This window comes from Astatotilapia calliptera, chromosome 4, assembly GCF_900246225.1.
Source record: "Astatotilapia calliptera chromosome 4, fAstCal1.2, whole genome shotgun sequence".
Taxonomy (NCBI): Eukaryota; Metazoa; Chordata; class Actinopteri; order Cichliformes; family Cichlidae; genus Astatotilapia; species Astatotilapia calliptera.
In genome coordinates, this window is record NC_039305.1 from 8,042,211 (window position 1) to 8,068,581 (window position 26,371).

Below are 26,371 nucleotides of genomic sequence, written 5' to 3' on the forward strand. Positions count from 1 at the left end.
TAATAGATAGGTGGGTGGAGGGGTTGAGAAAGCAAGAGATAGACAGATGGAGAAAAAGAGATGCTATAAAAAGAAACGCTGGATGATGAAGGGTGCTCAAGTAGGTTGGTGCACACTGAAAGACATATTAGCATTAAAATGGCAAACAACCAGCAATGCAAATGATGCGCATTTTCATGTGTGAGTCATTTGTAGCCCAAGTGTGTTGATTAAAACAGAGGTAACACTGATTCATTGTTGCTTGCGCTCAGTGACAAGATCAACCTAGACAACCTCCTCTCCACCTCCTCTTTGAGATGCTCGAAAGCTCGCTGATTCATCCACTCTGCTAGTACTGCAATGTTGTTGGTCCTATATGTGTGTGTGTGCAAGCATGTATGTGTGTGGTGTATGTGTGCCTTTTGGTGGTGGGCAGTCAAGCACTGCTCACTGGTTCACTCCAGTACAGGAGGAGAGGCCCACACATCATCCCCATGACAACACTATGCTCGCTTGCCAATATGAGCACCTCTACCTATCTAAGTCATTAGGCAGCCAGCCACCGATGCATTACCCATTATCAGATGTGCATAATAAACAGCTCGATCTCCAGAAAAATATGCACAACAAACAAAACAATTAAAAAAGCCTCATGAAATACAATATAATTTAGTCTGTTCAAAGACCTACATGCCAGCTAATGGGAATGAAGGAAACACAAAAACAGGTCCCAGTCCCTGACTGCCACTACTCCCTGTTGTGGGACTCTATCATCCAGCTGCAGGAGGTGATTTGGACCTGGAAGCATCCCTGTTTGCCATCCATCTGGTACTGCACTGCTGGGAATGGATTCAATGTATGTGTGCCTCTGTTTGCAGCAGTGGACGACTGCGTGCCAGACCCCTGGGCTGGCACCACTCTGTGCAAAACCTAATGCTAGCGTTATTGTTCTCCAGGGGGAATGAGGTTTGTGTCCCCACACAGCTGAGCAGGCTACAAGCTGAAGAGAGAGGGGGAAGTCGGGGGGGGGGGGTGGGGGAGATATGAAGGGTATGCCAGGAGGGATGAAAGAGGGAGTAGCCAACCGTGGAAGTTTTTACTCAGGGTAATGCCTAGGGCGACAGTTAGGGGAAGGAAGGGAGGAACTGTACACACTTGGAAACAAACATCCGCCACAAGCTTCTGTTTTGTCACTACATTATAATGAATGTGATCACCTTCATTCCAATAGCCAAGCTTTCCAGCTGCACAAAAACTAAATAATGATATTAATGAAACCACATTTACTCCAGTGGATTTTGAGACGTGTTTCTTTTCAGTTCTCAATACGTTACTTCCTAAAGCGGCCAGTACATTACAAACAAAGTGTTTCTCAGATGATCAAATAGCTTTGGACACGCCCCAAATTCCTTGTCTTTACAAATCTGACATCCTGTATACAAAAACACTTTATGCTAGCATGGGGCAGAGGTAAAAAAAATATATATATATGAAGGATTTAAATGTTTCATTCAACTACTTATTTTCCAGTACATATTATAGAACTGCATGCAAAGGTTTTAGGCACTAACACTACATGCTTTAATAATAATAATATACTTGCATACACATTTTCAACTTACTGGTTGTTACAAGCATGCTGGACACCCTGACAATATTTTTCACAGGATTTAGGCTCTGTTACGTGCCAAGGGGTGTGGCTTTGCTTTTGTGCTCTGTTTTGTGTTCTGTTTATCTTTCAGGCGTCAGGCCTCCTCTGATTGGCCAGTTCGAAGTTGATTGGCAGGTGTCTATTGGCTGGTCTGGGCTCAGTTGGCCAATCACACTCCAAGGAACACTACAAATGAGCCGCTCCCTGGCCAGCTGGTGGCTGCTGGCTTCTGCTTTGACAAACATTTGCGAACAGGCATCTTTATGTTGTGTGTGGTGGGAGGCTGGACAGGTAAGCCGGGGTACCCTATACACTGGTTGTAGATTTTACTCTGTTAGTCACACTAGGTTATGCGGTTGATGCCACCCTTGTATGTTTTCACTGACTTTTATCGAGTAGCTAGGTAGGCCTTTTGTTTTGCATTTTTCTTTCAGTTAGGCTAGGCCCTGGAAGCTACCGACCTCTTTTTGTTTTATTACTTTCTTTGATTTGGATCAACCGCTCAGTCCTCCTCCCCCACCTCTTTACTGTTGTTAAGTTTGACTATCCAGGCAAGCACCCAATAAATCCTGCCTGATACTTAACTGTTCTGTGGTCTTCCTCCTTCATTGATTGTGGTTGTCCAGTGTTGCTGTCTCCTTCCTACCTTTGCCTCCGCCATGGTGGGGGGGACGTAACAGGCTCAGTCTGAGATTACATAAAAGAGATAGAAGAAACTGACTTGATAACATAGAGGTCAGGGCTCTGTTCAGTGATATCCCGTCTCAAACCACTGTCATAAAACATGATGTGGTGCTCACTAACCCTACACCAATCAAACAGCGCGCTTATCGGGTTAGTCCTGCAAAGAGGGAAATCATAAAACAGGAAGTTGAGTATCTTCTTCAGAATGGATTGGCAGTGCCAAGCTCCAGCTCTTGGAGTTCACCATGTCTCTTAGACACTAAGTCAGATGGAAGCCCAAGATTCTGTACGGACTTCCGAAAGGTGAACTCTGTCACTGTACCCGATGCACATCCCTTACCCCTTATCGATGACTGCATTGATGAAATAGGGCCTGCAAAATACATCACTAAACTCGATATGTTAAAAGGGTATTGGCAAGTGCCTTTGACACAGCAAGCGTCTGAGATTTCAGCTTTTGTCACCCCTGACCACTTCCTGCAGTATACGGTTATGCCTTTTGGCATGTGCAATGCCCCTGCAACGTTTCAGAGACTGGTTAACAAAGTGTTGGGAAACATCCCTAACTGCCGAGCATACTTAGATGACATTGTTGTGTATAGCAGTGACTGGTCCACCCACATAGCTACATTAAAAAAAGTCTTCATTAGCCTAGACAGTGCGTCTCTCACTTTGAACCTTGCCAAATGTGATTTCGCTAGAGGCAGTGTCCTCTACCTTGGCCAGCAAGTTGGTCTAGGGCAAGTGCGCCCTGCAGATGCCAAAGTCATTGCGATTAGGGAGTTCCCCCAACCAACCACCAGGAGAGAACTGCGGCGGTTCCTTGGGATGATAGGATATTACCGACGGTTTTGTAAAAATTTCTCTTCTGTTGCTGCCCCTCTCACTGACTTAACCAGCCCCTCAAAGCCGTTTATTTGGTCTGGGAGTTGTCAGCAGGCTTTCGAAAGCCTTAAGGGCTTACTTTGTTGCACCCCTGTTTTGTCTGCTCCTAACTTCTCTTTACCATTCAAACTGGAAATAGATGCCAGCGCAGTTGGGGCGGGAGCGGTGCTTCTCCAGGAGGATACCCAGGGCATTGACCATCCTGTGAGTTACTTCTCTCGGAAGTTTGACAAACACCAGCTCAGGTATTCTACCATTGAAAAGGAGACCCTTGCTTTGTTGTGGGCCTTGCAACATTTTGAAGTCTATACAGAGTCAGGTCAGAGGTCAGTCCAAGTATTCACAGATCACAACCCTTTAGTTTTCCTCTCCAAGATGTATAATCACAACCAGCGGCTTATGCGTTGGTCACTGATTATTCAGAATTATACCCTCAAAATCCATCACAAAAAAGGTTCGGAAAACATTGTAGCAGACGCACTCTCCCGTGCTGTTTAGAGAGGTCACCAAACCCTGAGTTTGGTTTTTGAAGGGTGGGGGTGTTACGTGCCAAGGGGTGTGGCTTTGCTTTTGTGCTCTGTTTTGTGTTCTGTTTATCTTTCAGGCGTCAGGCCTCCTCTGATTGGCCAGTTCGAAGTTGATTGGCAGGTGTCTATTGGCTGGTCTGGGCTCAGTTGGCCAATCACACTCCAAGGAACACTACAAATGAGCCGCTCCCTGGCCAGCTGGTGGCTGCTGGCTTCTGCTTTGACAAACATTTGCGAACAGGCATCTTTATGTTGTGTGTGGTGGGAGGCTGGACAGGTAAGCCGGGGTACCCTATACACTGGTTGTAGATTTTACTCTGTTAGTCACACTAGGTTATGCGGTTGATGCCACCCTTGTATGTTTTCACTGACTTTTATCGAGTAGCTAGGTAGGCCTTTTGTTTTGCATTTTTCTTTCAGTTAGGCTAGGCCCTGGAAGCTACCGACCTCTTTTTGTTTTATTACTTTCTTTGATTTGGATCAACCGCTCAGTCCTCCTCCCCCACCTCTTTACTGTTGTTAAGTTTGACTATCCAGGCAAGCACCCAATAAATCCTGCCTGATACTTAACTGTTCTGTGGTCTTCCTCCTTCATTGATTGTGGTTGTCCAGTGTTGCTGTCTCCTTCCTACCTTTGCCTCCGCCATGGTGGGGGGGACGTAACAGGCTCAGTCTGAGATTACATAAAAGAGATAGAAGAAACTGACTTGATAACATAGAGGTCAGGGCCATGTCAACTGGATTTGTTTTTTCTCTTGAAAGAGAGTTCCTTATTCCTTATCATATTTATACATGAACTATATTGAAAAATTCTGGTGCGGTAGTTGCATTTGTCTCACTTTTAGCACACAACAGAACATGGTCAGATGACAAACACACAATCTCATTACTGGAAGTAAACTGTTTGGTTTAGGCAAACGGTGGTAGCTGGGTAAAGCATGCAAAAGGCAAGATGCATGACATCCACTCAACCACTATGAATTCTCCAGGCAGTTATTTGCTCTATTTTCACATGAGCTCAGACATCACAGAGAATTTGTGCTAGGGTGCTGGCAAGGTAAAGTCCATTAAAAGCCTAATCTGACAGACTAGGACAAGTGACTTCACATACAACTGTGCTGAGCAATGTCAAGACAAGTTCAAGTTTATCAGAACAGATAAACTTGACAGATATAGGGTTTTTAATACTACAGGCCCAAATTTTGATATATAGACCAATATTCTTCTTTTAGGCACATAAACAAATTCAATAGACTTCATTAACATTTGTTATAATTAGTTTTTTCTTTACTCATTCACACACTGCCCAGCTCTGCTCTATTAGCTGTTTGCTGTGTTTGCCATGTTGCAAATGAGGAAGTAGCAAATTTGTCATTTGTCCATTTAAGATTAGTCAAGAATAACCACGGACAAAAAATCATAGATGAGAGTAAATTCAAGCAAAACATGTTCTGTTCGGTAGACAAAAATCGTGGGTTAACAAACAGAGTAAAACATGCAGGTGGGTAGTGTATCACCATTGCAGTGAATGCACCATTTGCTTGGATGTATATAAAACTTCACCACATAACTGGCAAGAAAGCCCCTTGCATTATAAATTCCAAGTGAAAGGAAGGTTTCATGAGTACTTGTACACTGCTTCCTGCTCAAACTAAACCTGAGATCAAAACTCTTTGTAAATCTGTTTTATAAATGAGGCCCCTGTGCTACAGTGCATGTGTAATGTTGGCTTATCTCTGGCTGTTTATGTAAGGTGCTTGTTATTCTGCAAAATAATTTGTGACCAACTCTTTGATGCTGGGATGGTGACAACTGATTGAGCAATTTAACGGTATCGCCTGTTGGATAAGATCAAGGGAGCCCCTGAGAGAAACAGTGCATCTCAAAGAATTTATAAACCATTTAACTTGAACATTAAATAAAGTCAAAGTACAACACGATAAATGTCACATTCAGCTGGACAATCTCTTTTTTCCTTTCTTTCTTTCTTTTTTTTTTTTAAATAACTCAGCTTTAAGCTATACATCCATGGTGAATATGCAAGTCTTTCAAACTTAGTTACATAGGATTTGTGCCAAAATCTTGCCATTTCTTAATTGACAACTGAATATATCTTGATGGATACATTTGTTGGACTTGTCTTTTACTACAGTAGGAGGTGTTCTGACAGCCGTTAGAGGGCCAAAACACTGTTAACATGTGTGGTTGCACTTTAACTCCCTGAGATGCTAATAGATACTTGTTCCCAGTTAAAACAATTATCTCCTCACTCCTTCTTTAATGGGGATTGACATTTAAATGAAGTAGTTAATGTGTGCCAAGGACAGAGTATGCCATGTTAACAATTAAAATGTTGCTTAATGGAGCATGCCAGAGCTATTTTGAGTGCATGTTGTGGGAGAAAGAATAGTGCGTACTCTATTAGTCAGAAACCAGAGCGAATCCCTGAAGTGGGCCAAGGTCAGAGCTGCTCCTTCGTTTCTAGGCTAGCTGCTCGTCATTCAGGCACTTCAAAACCCTGACAAAAATCATTAACATAAACACCAACCTGGGAGAAGGCTTTTAGCATACAAAAAGTAGCCATTGAGAATGTTCTGTCATTTATGTAACACCTCTTTTGGCATGTTGAAAAGCAAGGGCTAGCAGGTTTACATGCAAGCTGAGAAGTGCCCTCAGGGCCCATTGCTCCTCTCTTTTAAAGACAGGCTTCATCTCACTTTTCACTCACTGTTTTTCCTGGTTTAAAGATTTATTTCCACACTGTTAGAAAGACTTGAGCTCACTGTTGCAAAGTGTGATGAACTTGGCTCATGCACAGTGGCTTAGGAGTCTGGAATAGACTTGAGAAACAAGCAAAAGAAAAAGAAAAAACAAAACAGGGATACCAGGGATACTTGTCTCTACTGTAAGTGGACAGCAGGAACAAGACGAAGCAGGAGCGAGGGTTGTTCCAGAGGAAGGTGGAGGAGGAAGTTACAGAAATACAGAGCTCCAGTGTATGTTTTTCCTACCAATCCCGTCCTTCAACTTTAAACCCTCTGAAGGCTCCAGAACCTCTCTGTCCTGAGCCAGTATGGGAACAAGGGTGTTCTCTATGTTCTTGCTGCCTTGTGAGGGGTTAGTTTCCCATACAAGCAGGTTTTTGGAGTAGGATTTTGGGGTTAAATATGCGAGCTGTGTGTTCATGTGCCACAGTAAAGTTTACCATGAAGGAGGAGTGCCTTGGTACAAGCTGTGATGTGGGAAGGCTGTCGAGATCCATCTCAGGCAATGACTGAGCACACTGTTGTAAACATTTAACAAGTTCTATCCTGCTTTCAGAGCAAAATCATTCAGGTAAAAGTAAAAGGTTGTCTAAAAGTTGATGTCATTTTAGGTATTTTAGCATATTTCATTTAGTCTGAAAAGGCTTGAAGGTTCAAGTTCATAGTCAATTATCCTGGATTCAATTGAGAGATATTTCAGATTCAGACATATTTTAGATCCCTTTTTTGTAAAGCACTATAGGTTTAATCTAGCTTGAGTTGGGGGGGATATAATAATATTGTATAATTAAGCCTGTGCCCTTAACTCAGCGACAACGATATGAATTTTTATTGCTGCTTTTCACCTCCAATTCTTTGTACTTCATTTAAAGTGAACCTGTTCTACTCTGTTTCATTTTATTCTAGGGCTCCACTGGAGTAGTTTTGTGTAATTAATGGTTCAAAAAGTATTTATTTATCTTGTACTGGAACTTGAACTTGGCGTGGGGTTTCTGAGTTCACAGAGCTGTGTGCCTCAGATGACCAATAAATTTCATTTCAATGACATCATGCAGAGCCAGGACTAGAAAAAAAGTCTCAAATGCAGACTTTAGAAGAGTCTGAACCCTAACCTTTTCACCTTTAGAGATTACTTGCACACAGGCTTTCTTCATTCCTTGATATACATGACTCCTCTTTAGTAACGCTGGCATCTTGTTGGCACACTATATATACTAATATATTTCTAAAATAAACAAATAAATGGCTTCACTGCAATTTTCCCACTTAGACAAAACCATTGAGTGGACCAAAGTGAAGCTTCTGATGAACCAGTTTTGGCACCTGGACAGTCCTGGTACAGCCGATTGTCAATTTGCATTTCAGAAGCTACTTAAGATACTGAATAAACTGATTGAGGTGTAATGGGTTTGCCACACCTGTGGTTAATCACCTTTGATTACTTGTCAGGGATCTGTCCTAGAATAGATCTGTGCTCACTCAGTAACAGCCACATAGCCTTTAATAAAGGACTGCAGAAATTTCCATAATGAGACTGACATGGATATTTTTGCCACCTCAGTGTAGGTGGGGGAAAAGGTTTGCTGCTGTCCAGAGATGAAAACTAAGCTGCTGCTACTGTGATGTTGATTTGTGCGAGCCATGTTTGTCGAAGTTGGGGTTTATGTGCATTCACTGTCAACATACTTGTTTAGAAGTGCACGGAAAGGGATCAGATGTCCTCAGGTTCACAGCTTCAGATATACTCATGTTTCCTCTCCTAGTTTGCCGTGAAAAACAGCAGATCTACATTGTTTTCGCTTTCACCTCAGTTTCCTAGCTATTGATTTCCTGCGGACTTGGGGGTTCAATTTGTCTGAAGAAGAACAGTGCACTGTTTTGATTCTTCAAAGACAGTCACTGAGGCATCCCTGGGTTGCAGATCTTGTAGCACCCTGCTCACTTCACTGAGAGAATGAAGACCCTCAGGAACCTCTGAGCTTTTTTCAGTATTGCAAATGACCATTGGTCAAAAAGAGAACGGTTTTGTTTTGATATCAGAATTTCTAACTTCTACATTGGCGATTTTTTGATGCCGAATCTGATGTCACAACAAGAAATTGCCATATTGACGGGATAACATTTTTGAATATTTATAACAGTAAACAGACTGCAAAATGGTGATGAGGTAGTGGAGTGAATGAGAAGAGGGGGGACTATGTGAACACAGCAGTTTGTGTGGACACAATCAAAGGAAAGAGTGAGAAAGTACAGCTGGAGTTTGTGTAGTGAAACAACCTGTAGTTAAACTGTTTAAAATAAAAGGGGTATATATAAGCTTTATTTAGATGTTAGCGTCTGTTGACATCAGCTATCTACAATCTTTTGGAGTTATTAAGTCGTATCTGTACTTTCAGGTATCTTTTTCCTTGCTTTGGCTTGAAAAGGACTGTATGTGGCTTTTCAGAGAGCAAGTGCATGCATTCCTCCGCTCTCTTTATCTTGTGTTGTGCACACTCTGTGACAGCAGTGTCTTTGCAATTGTTAGCCCAACCCCAGTAGACCCTGTTTTGTCAGCAAAAATGCTCCCAGGAGCAGAGCACTGAAAGATTCCCATTCTTCTTTTTACTGAAAGGAAGAAATATATAGTTCAATTATAGGGTCTATCAGGCTAGCGTGAGTTTGGGATGGCTTAAATTGAACTGGTGGGAGACAAAGCCAAGCTGATGAGTAATATAGTACAAGTGGAGCTCCCTGTACCCTCAGCTTTTGCCTCCTCACTGACTTAACATACACACTGAATCATTAGTAGAATGAGTCTTTTAATATGTACGGCTCAAGTCAGGATATGTCAGAAGTACTATAGATGCAGGAACTTGCCAAACAGGTAAGAAATGGAGAGAAAGACAGTGAATCAATTCTGTTAACAGAAGTGATTTAGTGGATCAGCGAGTCGATATGTGCGTCAGCTGCGCGAGTTAAGAGTTGATGTCTCGGCTGCTGCTGCAGGGCTAAGAGGGATTTTGAACCGGAGGAAGTGGAGTTAATAAGGAATCTCAAAGAGCAGAGAGCTGGCCTTGCTTTCTTCATCCACTCGTGGCCCACCAGTTTGACATGGAGGATAAGGGGCCTCCAGCAGAGTGCAAACGCACATCACCCACACACTCCTGCAACGCAGAAATGAAAATCACCTCAGCTGTAAATGAGAAAATGGATAGAGACAGATACCGCTGGAAAAAGTGCACACACTGACGACACAAAGTAAACAGTGTGAAAGCATACTGAGACTGTGGAAAGAATAAACAATCTCGATTTTCTAGAGCGGCTAAGGCTTCATATGGTAAGAGCCTGATAATCTGACTTCACCCTCACCCTCACCTTCACTACAGAGTCCTCTCCCCACTCTCCTGCCTCCCTCGCTTCCCCCCCTTCCTGACACCATGACACCCCCCTCCTCCAATCCCTCTCTCAGCAGCAAGACATCTCCCCCCCTCCCCTCCTCCCAAACATCTCCCAGTGTCACAGTGGATCAGGTCAGGAGGCAACTGAGGAAGCTTCGCCCCAGAAAGGCAGCAGGCCCAGACAAGGTGTGTCCTAGGATGCTTAAGGCGTGTGCTGCTGAACTTGGGGAGCCGCTACAACGAGTCTTCAACCTCAGTCTGCGACTGGGGAGAGTGCCCGCCCTATGGAAGACATCCTGCATCGTCCCGGTCCCCAAAAAGAACCGGCCCAATGAGCTGAATGACTTCCGACCGGTGGCACTGACGTCACATCTTATGAAGACTCTAGAGCGGCTCTTCCTCAACCTCCTCCGACCACAGGTACAACATGCCCAGGACCCACTACAGTTTGCATACAAGGTGGGTGTCGGAGTGGAGGATGCCATCCTGTACCTCCTACACAGAGCCCACTCACACCTGGATGGGGGAAAAGGCACGGTCAGGATCCTGTTTCTTGACTTTTCCAGTGCCTTTAATACCATCCGGCCCTGTATGCTTCAGGAAAAACTGAACAGGATGGAGGTGGACCCCTGCCTGGTGGCTTGGATCTCCGACTACCTCACCGACAGACCACAGTACGTCAGGCTGAAGGACATCACGTCTGACACAGTGGTCAGCAGCACAGGAGCACCACAGGGAACTGTGCTGTCCCCTCTTCTCTTCACCCTGTACACCTCTGACTTCTGCTACAACTCTGAATTATGCCATATTCAGAAGTTTGCAGATGACACGGCCATCATGGGGTGTATCTGGGATGATCAGGAAGAGGAGTACAGAAGTCTGGTGAGGAACTTTGTCGCATGGAGTCACACAAACCACCTGCAACTCAACACCTCAAAGACTAAGGAACTGGTTGTGGACTTCGGGAGGTCCAGAGAAGGTCCACTGCCGGTTCAGATAGAGGGGGAGGAGGTGGAGGTGGTCAACAAGTACAAGTACCTCGGGCTGTGGGTGGACAATAAACTGGACTGGTCATGCAACACAGAGCACCTGTATAAAAAAGCCCAAAGCCGACTGTACTTCCTCAGGAGGCTGAGGTCTTTTAACATCTGCAGGAAGCTCCTGAGGATGTTTTACCAGTCAGTGGTTGCTGGAGTACTTTTCTATGCTGTGGTGTGCTGGGGGAGCAGCACAGCAAAGAGGGACTCATCCAGGCTGGAGAAACTGATCAGGAGGGCTAGCTCTGTGGTCGGCATGAAGCTGGACACTCTGGTGACAGTGGCAGAGAAAAGGACATTAAAGAAACTGATGGACATTATGGACAATGCTGGGCATCCTCTGCACACGGCCATAAACAACCAGAAGAGTCTGTTCAGTGACAGGTTGCTTCTCCCCAAGACAAGAACTAACAGACTTAAAAACTCCTTTGTCCCACACGCCATCAAACTGTTTAACTCCTCTCTGGAGGGGAGAGGGAGGGGAAACAGGAGGACAAAGGAGGGGGGAACAACTAAGCTGTAGTGCCTCTGCACCTCACTGTACAATACCTTGTGCAATACTTTTTGTAAATAGTCAACAGTGCAATAGACTCAATACTTGAAATGTGCAATTCACTTGTATTTTTATTTTTTATTCCTATTTATTCTATTTATCCCCTTTGTATATTTTATTTATATTTGTCTCTGTATTTATATATGTGTGTGTGTGTGTGTATATATATATATATATATATAACAGTTCTGTAACTGTAACTTTGGTCGTTGCTGTGCTTTTTTTGGAAGTCGAATTTCCCAGAGGAACCCACCCGAGGGATTAATAAAGTTCTATCTTATCTTATCTCTTATCTAATCCAAGACCAGGCCCCCACTGATAGGTTTGCTAAGCCCTGGTTCATTGTGAGGATATGGTAGACGTAGATCAAAGAGGGCAGTTGAATGATATGAGCAATTCTGAGTCAGCTGCTACGTCAATAGTGGCATCACAGGCTCATCTTCGGTACCAGAAGTGCTATGAGGCTATCTGTGGTGACCTGAGCCTCACCCATCAATATCCAGCCCCCCACCCTCATCACAGCCTGCATGGTTCAATAAGAGACACAGTAAAACAAGAGTGTGTGCCTCAGAGTCAGCCCTCCAGATGGTGGAGGTTACTGTGATCAGCATGGATTACATGTCTTTCCACCCTGATCAATGAGAGATAGAGGCAGGGGTTGGTGGCTTGGTGGGGTGGAGGAAGCTTTGGTACCACCTCCTGCAGGCTGTAATGACTCTGATAGCTGTTGGGGGCAGGAGAAGAGCTGTTTGCTGTGCTGGATATAAAACAGATGATTGTTTTCATAGGAATTACATATGAAAGCAAACTGAAAACACACAATCCACAAAAACACTATCTCATTTAGGCACACTGTTAACAATAAGCACAAACATTACACAAATAGCTGACAGGCATGAGTAAAATGTACTAACAGCGAACAAAAACAGTGACAATATTCCTCTCATACTGGTTTCAGTGGCTCCTTGTTAAACTCATAATTTATAGTCCTTCTCATCAACATACACAGTGCTGAATAATCAGGCCCCATCATATCTTAAAGACTTCATGGTACTATTTTATCCCAAAAGATCATTTGTGCAGGTTTACCCACTTGCTACATGTCGAGCATTTTGAAAAGTGCAGTAAGGTGGATCGTTAACCTATCCGGTTCATTTCCTTTAGAGCCAGCTCCCAGTTTGCCCTGGGGGGAAATTATGGACTAAAGATCAGGTTTAAAATGTTCATTTTATTGTAAGGATAACAATACCTTTCATCATATTAGTTATGCTGCTGTAGGTTCAGGCTGACAATCTCAAAACTGCAAAGCCCTGTGAAACCCTACAACAAAACCTGACATTCAAACAATATTTATTTGTCACATACACAGTCATACAGGGTACAACATGTAGTGAAATGCTTGTGTCCAAGCTGCGGACGTAGCCAGGCCATTCCAGGGCTTGTTTTAGCATGGGGGTCTAGCCAGGACCCTTACTGGACACCGGGTGGGAATCAAACTTGCAACTCCCGCTCCAAAGGTGTGTAGTCTTACCACTACACTATCCAGCTCCATTCACTGCCCCAGAAATGTAACAGCATCACGTTGATGCACCCCACAGTTATTATGATTGGCCTGTTCAGTACATTCAGTTCCTCCTGTGCATTTTGGCTGTTTTTTCACCATAGTCTTTGAATTTATCAGTGGGAAAATGACCATCACCTAAACATAATAATGGATTGGATTTATAAAGCGCTTTTCAAGGCACCCAAAGCGCTTTACAATGTCACTACTCATCAAAAATCAATATATATAATCACAAATGCTCAAAAAATCCTAAGGGAAGATTGCTAAAACAACTAGAATGGGATTGAAGGAATATACAATGAAGTGAGGGACAAATATTTGACCACAACAAAGACTGGAGACCTAGGAGGGAAAGAGGTCTCAACATTTTATTTGTTTCTATTGGCTGGCACCGCATATAAAACATATATAACAGGACATAACCACAAGGTAATTAACACATAAAGCACCAGCACAAGGATAAGTCCCGGAAACAATATCAGCCAGTTACATAGACTGCATTGTAGGCTAAACAATGATTCACCACAGAAGTCTAAATCAAGGTAGACACAGGTAAAACCAGCGGGGGTGTGGAAGATAATGACAAGGAGAAAAACCAGACATACATGGAAACAAGAATCCGATGGATCAAGAGCCAGTGTAATTCCCAATGTATAACAGGAAGTTGAAATGAGATAAAGCGATTAGCACACAGACCAAACAGAGGGAGGCAAACTCAGGAAAATTCTGGAAACCACAAAAACAAGAAAGATTGTCAATAATCTAAACAAACCAAACTCAGTAAATACTACACAAAAACTCAGGACCGTGATAGTTTTCATTGTCAATAATTTTCCATAAGGAAAGCTCACTGGAAGAAAAATGCTACTGTGATGGAACAACAAATCTTACAGGTACAGTCAGTTCAACCTAAGCCCCCAGCAGATGAATGTAAAGTAGATGATATAGAGCAGATCCAAAACACTGTGAGGTGCCCGTCTAACTTGATGGCTGTTAGAGCTGCATATTCATTATTTGTTACTATCTGACATTTGGGTGACACATGCAACAGAAAAAAAACATCTTTCACCTGCTGTTCTGAAATTGTCTTTTGGGATGTTGATATTTTCTCCAAAGATATCCCCACTGCTCAAACATTTATGCTACAGACAGCAGGGCTTTTCATTTTTATTCCAAGCTTTATCTTTTGAATTACAGCTAAATCCACCTACTATTTTATATGGTAGAGCAAACAGTGGGCGCATGTTTGGCTATGAAAAGAATCATTCTTATTCACACTCTCAGCAATGGCTTATATCATAATTAACTTCCCTTTTTTCACTAGAAAAATACTAAATAATATGTCAACCAAGGTTGAAGCAAGGTGAGGGCAAACTGTCCTACAATTCAACTAAAAAGCTTTTATAGAGAGTGGTTACTCTAAAGATTTTGCCTCAGATAAATCCATTGCACCCAAATATTATTACTTAAACTAATGCCTTTCATTTATTAAAAGCAACCAAATAAAAATAGCTTGCAGTGAGGGGGTGGGCTTTATTTTTCACTGCTTCCTTGCCTTGGATTTAACAGTAAATTCCCAAACCTTGCTACAAAAAAAGTGAACATGAATATTGCTCCAATAATCCTGACATTCAAAAGCCCGGAAAGTGATAAGGGACAAAGACTCAACACGCTATCCAGATTGGGAAACTAGTCATCTCAGTTATAAATAATCCTGATGCCGTGAAAGCAAATGAGTAATACTCTTACTTCTGTCAATAATGATGACTGTTTTGCCTTTATGTAATACGCAGGTCCCACAGATCTCCTCTGAAAGGCTGTAGTTGTGTTTAGCAGCTAACAGATGTGAACGTGAGTAAGTGACTGTATGTGAAGCAGGGTGTTACTGAAAAAAAGCACACCTACAAAAAAAAGAGAAAAGTCAAGAAAATATTTGCATATTCATGAATGCTGCTCATTATGAAGGCTCTGATCAAGTGATTTAGCTGCTACCCTACCTGAGAAGTTCAGTTGGACCTAAACAAGCAACCTTTTTAAGGTTTGTTGTTGTTTGGAGTGGTTGAGGTGGTGTACCTGGCCCCGAACACTGAGCCAGTGTTCAGCCCCAGAGCACCGCCATTCAGCAGCAGCTCAGCGGCATAAATGCACCTCTGTGTATGTGCATCTGTTTGTGTAAGTGAGTGTGCCATTCTAACACTGGAGCCACTGTGAGTGTGAGTCATTACACATCTGTGAATGTGTGCGTGTAGGCATCTAAGGTTGATGGCAGCGAGGCAGACTTCTGCTGCTTTCTGTTAATGAACATAATGATTTTACAACAAATCAAAATTAGATCAAATGAAGCTCAACACAGATGCTGAAAGTGCTACTGAAGAGGTTCTGCCTTCTCATGTTATTGTAGGTGTTGAAAATTGTGATTCCCCTCCCATCTATTATTCCCATTTGTCTTCCAACTTCACTGTGCCAGATCCATTTCTGTTTGGGCACAGGGCTCAGAAGGGGGATTCAGGTGTCATGAGGGGATAGAAAAGGGGTCTACAGAGGGATGCCAAGAGACAGTAATGGGTTCAGTTGTGTCACATCTTGGGATAAGCACCTTTGGTCAGGCATGCCAGTCAGGAGAGTTGAGAGAGGAAGGCTCTAACAATGGGAAATGGACAGAAGGCAAGTCTCGAGATCTACGCAGCTCTGTGTGCAGCTGTCAGAATCCCTGACCCCTACCAAGTCCACCGCCACCTTTCTGTCACATCTAGTCTCACACAGAGCAACAACCCAGGCCAGCTAAAGGCTCTGGGGTAGACACATACCACTACTCCAACTAGACAGCATGGCATGAAGGTCAGGTTTTCATGCCTTTTAAAATAAATATAAACTTTTCATTGCACCCATCAACCAAAGCCATGCACAGCTAGTTACTTGCCCACCTGCTGTGCACCTAATCCCCTCAGTGTGTGGAAGAAATTCATAATTTATGAACCTTATGTGTTAATCCATTCTCCTTGAAGAGCTTTTTTTAACTGAATAAATTCTTCTGACGACACCTTAGCTGTGACTTGTGATGAAATGCCTTGTACAAATTTCAAGATTGTGTTGAATATGATAGCACATCTACTTTTCCATGACAGAACAGTGATGTCCTCCAGTGCCAGGCTACCCCCAGCAAGGTTGAATTTAGCTGTGTGTTTGTTCTGGCAGACAGAAATGTGACAACATGTGCGTCACAATTTTAGCACAAAACTTTTCAGACAGTCCAACTGAAGGTCACGGTACTGCTCTGATTGGTTTTACAGCACAGGTTGAAATCAAGGGTATCAGTCACACAGAGAGAGGGATAAAGACTGAACGAGAAAGGTCAACAATCTACCCACACATGTGTAGATTCAGTCTTGGACCTTGCAGGCTCCAACTGTGTCGGCTCCTCAGCTTGAGCACACTGGTCACCTTCGCTCAGCAGGTGATGATACCACGTAACAGTAACAAGGAAGATGATCATTAAAAAAGTCAAAGTAAATAAGCTAGTGGGCAGCTGAACAGCATACGAGTGAAACCAAACAGAAAATTACACTCAGCAATATAAATGCATGTGGATCACAGAAAATCTTTTTCAAATGCACACATTGAAAAGTATAAATATATCCATAAAGTCTTGACATAGTGGTAGCAGGAGTACCATGGCAGTATTCGTATTCATCTGTGTGTATGCTTAGCGTTCTGTTTAAAAGCCTTCAAGCTTCAAGCTGGTCTCTTGTCCAAGCAAAAGAGAAGATAACCTGAGGACCATCAAATCAAAAAGAGGGAGATGCTGTGGCCGTTATGAGAATGTCACTGTAAGCCTAAGTGGCTTTACATCTTTAAATACTCACACACAGCCTGTCAGAAAATATTTATAATTACCGATATCAGAAAATTCGAGCTCCCATATAATGCTGTCTCTCTCACTTTTACTTTGCTCATATCATACCATTTTTAACACTTTTCTCCTCATTTTTTTGTTGTATTCTATTTATAGTCTCACCAGATGTCTCTGCAGACCTGTGGAGTAAATAATTACATTTCTTCTTTCATGTAAGGTGCCATCTTCCCCACAAAGTAACATCTACAATCTCACAAACAATGCCCATAGAAGAAAAGATCTTTTCAAGCCCCCAAGTAGATGAAATGTAGTGCAGACACAGAGGGAACCCTCTCAAATCTACCGCTAATGCTTCCTCCAAAATGACCCCTGTGAGATGAACAAGGCTTTTCAGCCCTGAACCCTACAATGAGTATAAAGGCACTTTAAAGCATTTTGCTGAGACACGTTTCACCGCTGGCTGCCAAAGTGGAGGTAAAAAACTAGTAACCACAGCTAACAAGACAGGCTGTTTTTTGACGTCTTCTCTTTACCATCAATGGCAACAACAAAACCTAAGCAATGCATCAGTCACTCACGCACACCCCATCTCCACCCTAAACTATATGCCATAGTTTGTAGTAGGTCTACTGTTCAGTGAAGAGAAAAAAAAAGCCACATTATTTTTCATCCAATTTAAAAACTTCTAGCATCCTTTCATAAGCGTTAGAGCAATATTACGTGTTTTACCTGAAATGTCCAAGTGACTCATTTAAAAACAATTTCTTACATTGAACCTGCTCTGCTGTGCATGCACTTCTACCCACATCCACGCAGGATGATGTAGGTGTAGGTCAACTGCTATTGGGCTAAACGAGAGCTTTAGGTGAGATAATGAAACATTATCAAAACATGAATCAGCGCTGTGCTGAATGTGGCTGCCAGTTATTTTGTCAGCTATAATTCAGATACAGATATCTATTCAATTCAGTTCAATTCAAGTTTATTTATATGGTGTGAAATTAGAACTGTTGGCTGTAGGTTCTTTATACTGCAGGGTAAAGAACCCAACATCAGATCACCTCCTACGAGCAAGCGCTGTTAAATATCTGCTAATCATTTGTTTGAATAATAACTTTTTCTTGTTATTCTCAAGCTAAATACACTCACTGGCCACTTTGTTAGGTACACCTGTTCAACAACTTACTAATACAAATTTCTAATCAGTCTAATCTAATTAATATAATCACATGGCAGAAACTAAATGTATTCAGCCATGTATGCAAGATGACCTGCTGAAGTTCAACCCAAGCATCAGAAATGGGAAGAAATGTGATTTAAGTAACTTTGAATGTGACATTCTTGTTGAAGAACAGGCTGGTCAGAGTGTTTCTGAAACTGTTGATCTATTGGGATTTTCCCACACAACCATATCTAATGTTTATAGAGAAAACAGAATACTTTGAGCTGATAGGAAGGTAACAGTAAAGCAAACCACTCGTTACAAGCAAAATATACAGTGGAGCAACTCTGAACAAACAACACAACAAATCCTTAAGTAGATGGGCTACACCAACAGAGGAGAACACCAGGTTTCATCTTTCTTCTATCAGCTAAGAACAGGAAGCTGAGGCTGCAAATTGCACAGGCTCATCAAACAGAGGATTGGAAAAACGTAGCCTAATCTAAAAAGTCTTGATTTCTGCCTCAGCATTTGGATGATAGGGCAGAAACAACTGCTGTAAACAACATGAAAGCATAGATCCATCCTTTCTTGCATCAATGGCTCAGGGTACAGTAGTGGTGTAATGGCGTGAGGGATATTTTGTTGGGACACTTTGGGCCTGAGCATCATTTAAATGCCACCTTAAAATGCCTAAGTGCAAGCTGCAGACAATGTCCATCCCTTTATGACCACAGAGTATCCAACCCCTGGTGACTGTATCCAGCAGGAAAACACACTGTGTCCCAAAACTCAGATTATTTCAGGCTGGTTTCTTGAACACTACAATGAGTTTCCTGAAGTCAAAATTCACCAGATCTCAATCCAACAGAGCATCGATGCAATGTGGTGAAATAGAAGATTCACATCACGGATGTGCAGACAACAAATCTTCAGCAACTGCATGATGTTATCATATCAATGTGATTCAAAATCTCTGAGGAATGATTCCAGCACCTTGCTGGATCTATTGAACAAAGAATGAAGGGGTTCTGTGAGCAAAAGGGAGTGAAAAATTAGGTTAGATCAACAATTCTTAAGGAGGTTTGAAGTAGTGCGAGGCAAACTTTACTTAAAAGTTCTCTTTCTACAGATCATTTATATGCTCAGAAAGCAAGTAAACAATTGCAGGTGGCAACATTAAGTAAAATGTAATGTGGTTTGGAATTAAGTTTCATAAACATACTTCAAAACTGAGGGAACAGGAAAACTTAGAAAGTTGTGTAATGATAAAACAAAACACCTGATGGGCTGCAAGGATAATTGGATTAATAAATAACAGACTGTGTAGAAAAAAAAACACCGCAATAAGGCTGAGTCTTCAGAAGTAAACATGGTTTAACAACTTTGTGAGCAAATTGTTCAGCAATTTAAAGAATTTATTTTCTCAATGTAAAAATGGCAAAGGATTTGGGAATTTCATCATCTTCATAACAAGATTAAAACAAATATACAGAGAATGTAGAAAAAACATTAAAAACTGATACTAAATGGCTGTGACCTCAGCCAGTGTATTATAGATAATACATAACACTGTAGCAGACATCACTGCATGCTCAAAAACACAAAAATCCCTGTCAAGTAATGCAATTCATGACTGCACTGCACTCAGAAAAGCCACGGAAATTAACTGTTTTTGAAACATGGGATGTATATGTATAATATAAAAATTGTGTTTTACATGTCCATATTTATTCAACTTCATGGTGTGCACATATGAGGTAAAAGAGCAAGACTCCAGAACTTTACTCTGAAGCAAGGGGGAAACTATTTGTTTGAATTGCTATCCTGTTAATTAGAAATCAAACAAAGTGAGTTTTTTCTTTTTTCTTTAGAATTCATCTCTTCATCATAAAAATGTAGCTTGACCTAACAGTATAGTTTAGGTAACAGGCAACTACTGGCAATGCCTTTTCCAGATGGAACTTGCACTTTGCACACATGTCCACAAACACTGCCATTACTGTACTGTAATGCTGAAAGCCTGTACTGTAATAAATGGCTTGTGGCCTCATGGCAAATGTATCGTTACACACTATCTCCTGTTGGCACAAGCTGTACAATGTCAGACTTTCTCCTCCAAAAGAAAAAGAGGTGGCAAGACAAATTACAACATTCATCATCAGAGTAATTCAGCAGGAGAAGCCTTCTCTCAGAGGTTCTCACCATAAATAACCTCCGTATAGATCCGCTGCACTTTGTGAAGCACTCCAAAATCGGCCTTGTGATATTTCACTTTATTTATTCATTGCAGCAACTACTGGGCAGTAAGAATACAACAAAAGAGGCATTTCGCTGAAAATCCATCAAAAGTGCCAAAGGAGAGTCAGAAACCACTTGCTAAAGAAAGCTGGAGATGATTCCAACAATATGCCAACAAACATGCCCTCCTCCCATAGTACCCCTGTTTTTGATAGTTCATAAAAGCACTGATAAAAAATAAATCTTTAAAAGTCCAGAAATCCTCCATGAGCAAACGTCTGTTATTACTGCTCCCACTAGACCATATGTGACAGAATTGCGGTTAATCGAATAGTAAAAATAGGTCCCATGTGTCACAAGAGATTGCATGCAAAGCCAGTTTTACCTACTTCATAAGCAAAAAATTCTGGAGAGTGTAGTACGATGTAATATGTGCCTTTTGCACAGGTTACATAGCAATAAGACAAGATGAACACGTAAAGCTAAAACTAAAGGAGTCTCCTCAACACTATCAAGGGCGATAAGTCTTATTTGATTGCAAATGTAATTTAATTAGGTATTTAAGTATTAAGTATTAGAAAGCTTGCAGTGCGTGAAGCCTCTGTATGTAACGTGAAGGCAAAAGTGCTCTAGAATAACTTCATGTTTTTACTGACAAAGGGTATCTTGTTAAGTCATATAAAGGGGTGAGGGGTGCATGACCCACAGTTGAATGTATACCAACAAATGAATCTTACATATATCTTTTAGATACCTTCTCTTTCGTTAGTTTTTAAATTATGTCTCAATCTCTTTTTTCATTTTATTAAGCCTATTCGGGAGATTAGTTTGCTAATATTATTTTCAGAGAACAAATCAGTTAAATGCATTTTCCATACGAAACAAGTGATAAGAAAGAGGATTATTCGGCGGCTGCTGCTGATGCGCAATTACGCATAACCTCAAAAATTCACAGTCTTTCGCCAAACCCTCCTAATCCTCCAGCGACTGAGAAAATAAAACTTTACATGCACTAAATGAGCCCTTTACTCCACTCTGTCTGAAACCGGCGCATCCACGCACCTGAAAATCCCGCATCATTAAGTCAGTTCAGTCCCGTGAAAACTTTTTGCACTCGGCAGTCTTCTTCACATGTCTACACTCAGAAACGAAGTCGCTTTGCCTTACCGGTCCCGTTTCGTTTCCGAGTTTCCCGGTGCTCGTCGGTGCCCGGCAACGGCAGAAACAGATGGCTTGAGACTGGCAGCCACGGCAAAAAAGCAAACCTGTCCAGTGCAGCGGTTTTGTAAAGTTTAACACGGTGCGACAAGCTTTGGAAGGAAGTGGCTTTTCACAATAATGGCATACCAGTAGCACTAAAGAGTCGTGATAGACTGCCAGGCCCGCGAGTTAGAAATTTGCTTTCAGATGCGAAAAAAAAACATTTTTATTTAACTTTCGGCCTCAGTTTAAACTGCATTATGAGAAAACCCTCTTTACTTAAGATCTAAAAAAAAAAAGACAAACAACTTTGTCTTATTTTGAAACACATGACCAGATGTCTTTGCTCTTTTTATGGGTGTCTTGACAGTTCCTACACTGACCAGCTGTTTTACCTCCAGGAACTCATCAACACGTCTATGCAAACTGTTCTTTGTTTTTGGGACCCCAGATAACAGGATCAGTACCATTTCTTTACATATAAATGTATTTCACGACACTCCCGTTCTTTTATTTTCCCAAATAAGACTTGTATGTATATTTTTTTTCTTCGTACACTCTCCCATACAACTTACTTTTCCTAACAGACTTACATCAAATACAATATTAAGATTCCTTAATTGACATTTATGTGGTTGCACCAAACAGGTAGCTTATTTATTGGTAGCATGACCTATTACTTACTGCAGCACGATGGTTTGCTTTAAAATATTGCTGGTCAAATTTGTCATAGCAGCCATGTTATGATGACGCGTTTATGTTAGGATATTTGAAGGTTTCCCAGACTCGAAAAATAGCTACAGCAGGAACAATAAACATCCCAGAATGACAGCCTTGTTCTCATTGTCCAAGAAAAACATTTCAGAATGCCAAGTTTGCTCAGGATATGCCTTAAAAATCCAGTTTTAGGTATTTATGTAGTTCATTTGTTCTATTTAATTCTATTTCTCTGTTGGCTCGCATACCGATCACAATCTGACTCAACAGAAAAGCAATTGGCCTGATTATACTGAGCAGGGCCTCTTTACAGTAGCATGACTCCAACTGATAAAAATGCAATGAGCAGGTTGTCACCAAGGAGGTGATGGATACTCTTGGCTCTCCTGTTTATGAGCATTAGACAGGTCCTTCTTCATGCAAATGTTCTGGCACAAGCAGTGACCATAAAAATAACCTACAGTCAAGAACACGAGGACCACAGAGAATGAAACACAACACCACCTCCCCACACTGACAACAGCCATTACCGCCGCTGACTAAGATGCCATCAGTGTTTAGTCTGCCAGTGCAGATTTTTGTCATTTGTACAGTGGTGTTAAGCTTCTGGGGAATGAAACTTACCCACAGAACCCCCACCTGCAAAGGTGCAGTGCTACGCTTGTATGCCTGCACACAGAGTTGGTAGTAATGTCTAAACGACAAGATGTAAGCCAAATTCATGTACCTAAAAAGTATCTGACAAGGTCCCCATCCAAACTCTCAACCCCATTAAATCAGTGTGCACCTGCCTCACATAAGGTCCCAGGCTTCACTAATGGTGCAACTTGCCCTTTCAGTGCTGACAGCGATGATGATTACGGGCAGCTTACAGTGTTTTTTAAAGACACGGGTAAACACTGTGACCTTTGTCCAGTGGCCTTCATGGGACAGGGGCCTCTGAGTTAAAGAAAAACTATGTAAGAAGCACTCACATAGGTATGCTTGGTTCTACTAAGTCACAGACCTTTGCTTAGCATGCAGCAAAAGAAGGGGCAGCAGAAAGGCAAAGTTTAAATGGATTTAGCAACATATTTAACCTTCTAGGACCTGGCGTCCACATATGTGGACATCACATTTTGGGTTATTTAGACCAAAATACTCAGTTTTGCTCTACAAGGGCCTGACATCCACTTATGAGGACATTATGCTGCTACTGTTCTTTCAAAATTTTAAAATGAATATCCTAATATGTGGCTCTTATTTTTCTTAAAAACAAAAATAAGGTAAAAAACAAAATCTGGTAATTCTTTGTTTTTACATTCATCAGACCCCAATCAGCCCAAATATCAAAGAGAAATTAAAAATGCATGCTGTGGAAGAGTTTGGGTCTTAGGGGGTTAAAATATTATCTTGTTCAGTTTATGCAAATTCAATTATTCAAATAAATCAATCAATAAAGAACAGGAATAAAATTTTATACAGAAGGCCAAAAGCAGTTACTAAGCAATCAATGGACACACTGAGACTGGAATAGACAAAAAACATCCCCATTGTTTATTTTTTCCTATTTACATATTTTTCTTGTTTAGTTTTGTTTTGTATGAACACACAAAAATTACAAGATGGTCAAACATTAAAACCACTGAAACAAGTGAATAAATCTGATTATTTCTTAGAGTGGTACCCAGATGATATAGCATGTTAGGCAGAAAGTCTGTTCTCGAAGCTGTTGTAAGCAGGAAAACTGGGCCAAGCCAAAGGATCGGAGAGATCCATGACTTGGATCTCTCAGATCCGCCTAGTAGTAATGACGAGAGCTTATGGGGTGTTTCCAGTATGCAGTTGTTAGTACCTACCAAAAGCAGTTTAAAGTAGGAAAGCTGGTGAACTAAGAAAGGTCAGTGGTGACTAAACTTACTGATACAGGTGGAGCATAGAGGAGCAGAGGATGGCCCATGTGGTCTCATACACAAAAAAGCTACTGTAGCACAAACTGCCCAGAGCCTGAAGGCTGACAGCAGTAGAAAGATGTCAGAAGACAAATACACTGCAGCCTCCTGCCTCAGCCCATGAGCAGCTACAATAGGCCACTGAATGTAGTTTGGTTTAAGGAATTGCAGTTTATTTCAAGACACCCTGGTGCATGTGCAATGTTTATCTAGTAAAGAGATCCCTGCAGGATGAACTATGGTAAGATGAAACGTCAGCAAAGATAGTGTGATGCTCTGTGTAGCGTTCAGAAGGGAACCTTGGATACTGGCATTTGTGTAGATGCTACTTTGACACCTACCTCTGACAAACATCGCTGCAGTCTTTCAGGAGCATTATGCACAATGAACCAGATCAAACAAACATGTTCAAGGTGTTGATGTTCACACTGTTGTAATATCTCACTTGAATTAAACATCAAAGATCAAAGGTCAGACCTCACAACTTACAGGAACTGTAAACTGCTGCTAATGTCTTGGAGCACATCTGACACCCAGGAATACTTTTCAATATTTTATAGAGTGAGTGAATTGCATTGCTTTAGCAGAGCAGTTTTGTTTTGTATGATGGCAGGGATATAATCACACAGTATTAGGGTGGTAGTTTTAATATTGTAGCATATCCAGCTATCCATGCATTCTCTTCTGCTTACCCAATTCAGGGTCTTGGGATGCTAAAGCCTATCCAGCTGCTGTGGAGCAAAAAGAGGGGTACATTCTTAACAGGTCACCAGGCTCAGATAGACTACCAATCACACTCACACCTTGGGGCAATTTAGAATAACCAATTAACCTAACACTGCTAAGTGCATGTCTTTAAATTGTGGAAGGAAGCCAGAGTACCCAAAGATAAACCACACAATCACAACATGCAAACTCCACATGGAAAAACCCCAGATGGATGGTGAATTTAAACTCAGGGACTTCTTGCTGTGAGGCAGCAGCACTAACCACTGGGCTATATATTTGGATTGGGCTGATTCCCTCATTCCAGTATGTGCTCCTCTCTGTATTCATAAAATCAGAGCAGTATCAATGTCATCTAATTCTGAGAAAAAACTAAATATGTTTGACAGTTCATTTAACTTCCCATGTTGCAATATAAATTATATCATTTAAGATGTACATCTGATTTAATACTTACACAGAATATGAAACCAACAAAAGGACAACAGTCCTTGTTGAATAACTTTTGTCTCATCAGTGTTTCTTAGAACTGCTGCCATTGTAAAGCTAGTCTTAGTGTATTTTGATATCGGAGATTGCATGTAGTTCCACAGAGGATCCAAACTGAGTCTCGCAAACACTTAGCAAAAAACACATTTAATGAACTTACAGAATGGGGAAAATAAACAAAAAGCAGGTAAATAAAAAGGTAGCTGAACCCCACCCCATCCCCCGACTCTGTGATGAATGTGACTCTATGTGGAATCACACTTGCGGCTGCTGGGTGAATTAATGGGGAGGGTTGAAATGCAGCGACAAGCTTTGGGATGCCCTCACCTTTCTCTTGCAGAGAACTTCCAATTAGCAGTGATGTATACAGATGGATGCATTAAAATCGTGCCCAGCACTTACTGAAAAGTGTGCCTAATCATTTGCAATTAATTCAGGCAATTACAGCGTTTCCCAAATGCTCCTATTATGAGTTTTGAATCTGTCTTGTTCATTATTGGAAATTGCAATAATACAAATAACAAATCTGTTGCAATACACAATTCAAGATATGGAAGTTTCATTTTGTTTATTGTTGACAGTCCTGATATATTCACACTTTGCTCAAATCTGTGAGGGTCTGGAGTTTGCTCCATATCTGACACAAAATAGGTGCTGAACATTTCTGGAATGCAGTAAGCCTGCAGGGGTGTGAACTCACTGCTGGAAGGCCCTATAACCCAATTCCACTTACCCCCATAATGCCTAGTATATCAAATTTGATAAATAGAGGTTTTCTGATTTTCTGAGTTCCTACCCTCACCTGTGGTCACGAGCTGTGGGTAGTGACCAAAAGAACAAGATTGTTGATACAAGTGGTGGAAATGGGCTTCCTCCGAAGGGTGGCTGGCCTCTCCCTTAGGGTGAGAAGTTCAGCCATCTGGGAGGGGCTCAGAGTAGAGCCGCTGCTCCTTCACATCGAAAGGAGCCGGTTGAGGTGGTTCGGCCATCTGACGAGGATGCCTCCTGGGCGCCTCATGGGTGAGGT

The 26,371-nt window shown here is 41.7% G+C and overlaps 1 protein-coding gene across 3 annotated transcripts in view; it reads right to left on the reverse strand.

Moving 5' to 3' along the window:
• Positions 1-21,562, reverse strand: part of znf385c (zinc finger protein 385C) — a 151,644-nt gene extending 130,082 nt beyond the window's left edge. For 2 of the 3 annotated variants that reach the window (XM_026164373.1, XM_026164371.1), the window contains exon 1: positions 21,449-21,562. The gene's annotated coding sequence lies outside the window, so the exon portion shown is untranslated. Of the gene's footprint in view, positions 1-21,343 lie in introns of all 3 variants that reach the window. The other variant, XM_026164372.1, reaches the window with a different exon arrangement.
• Positions 21,563-26,371: the final 4,809 nt, after the last annotated feature.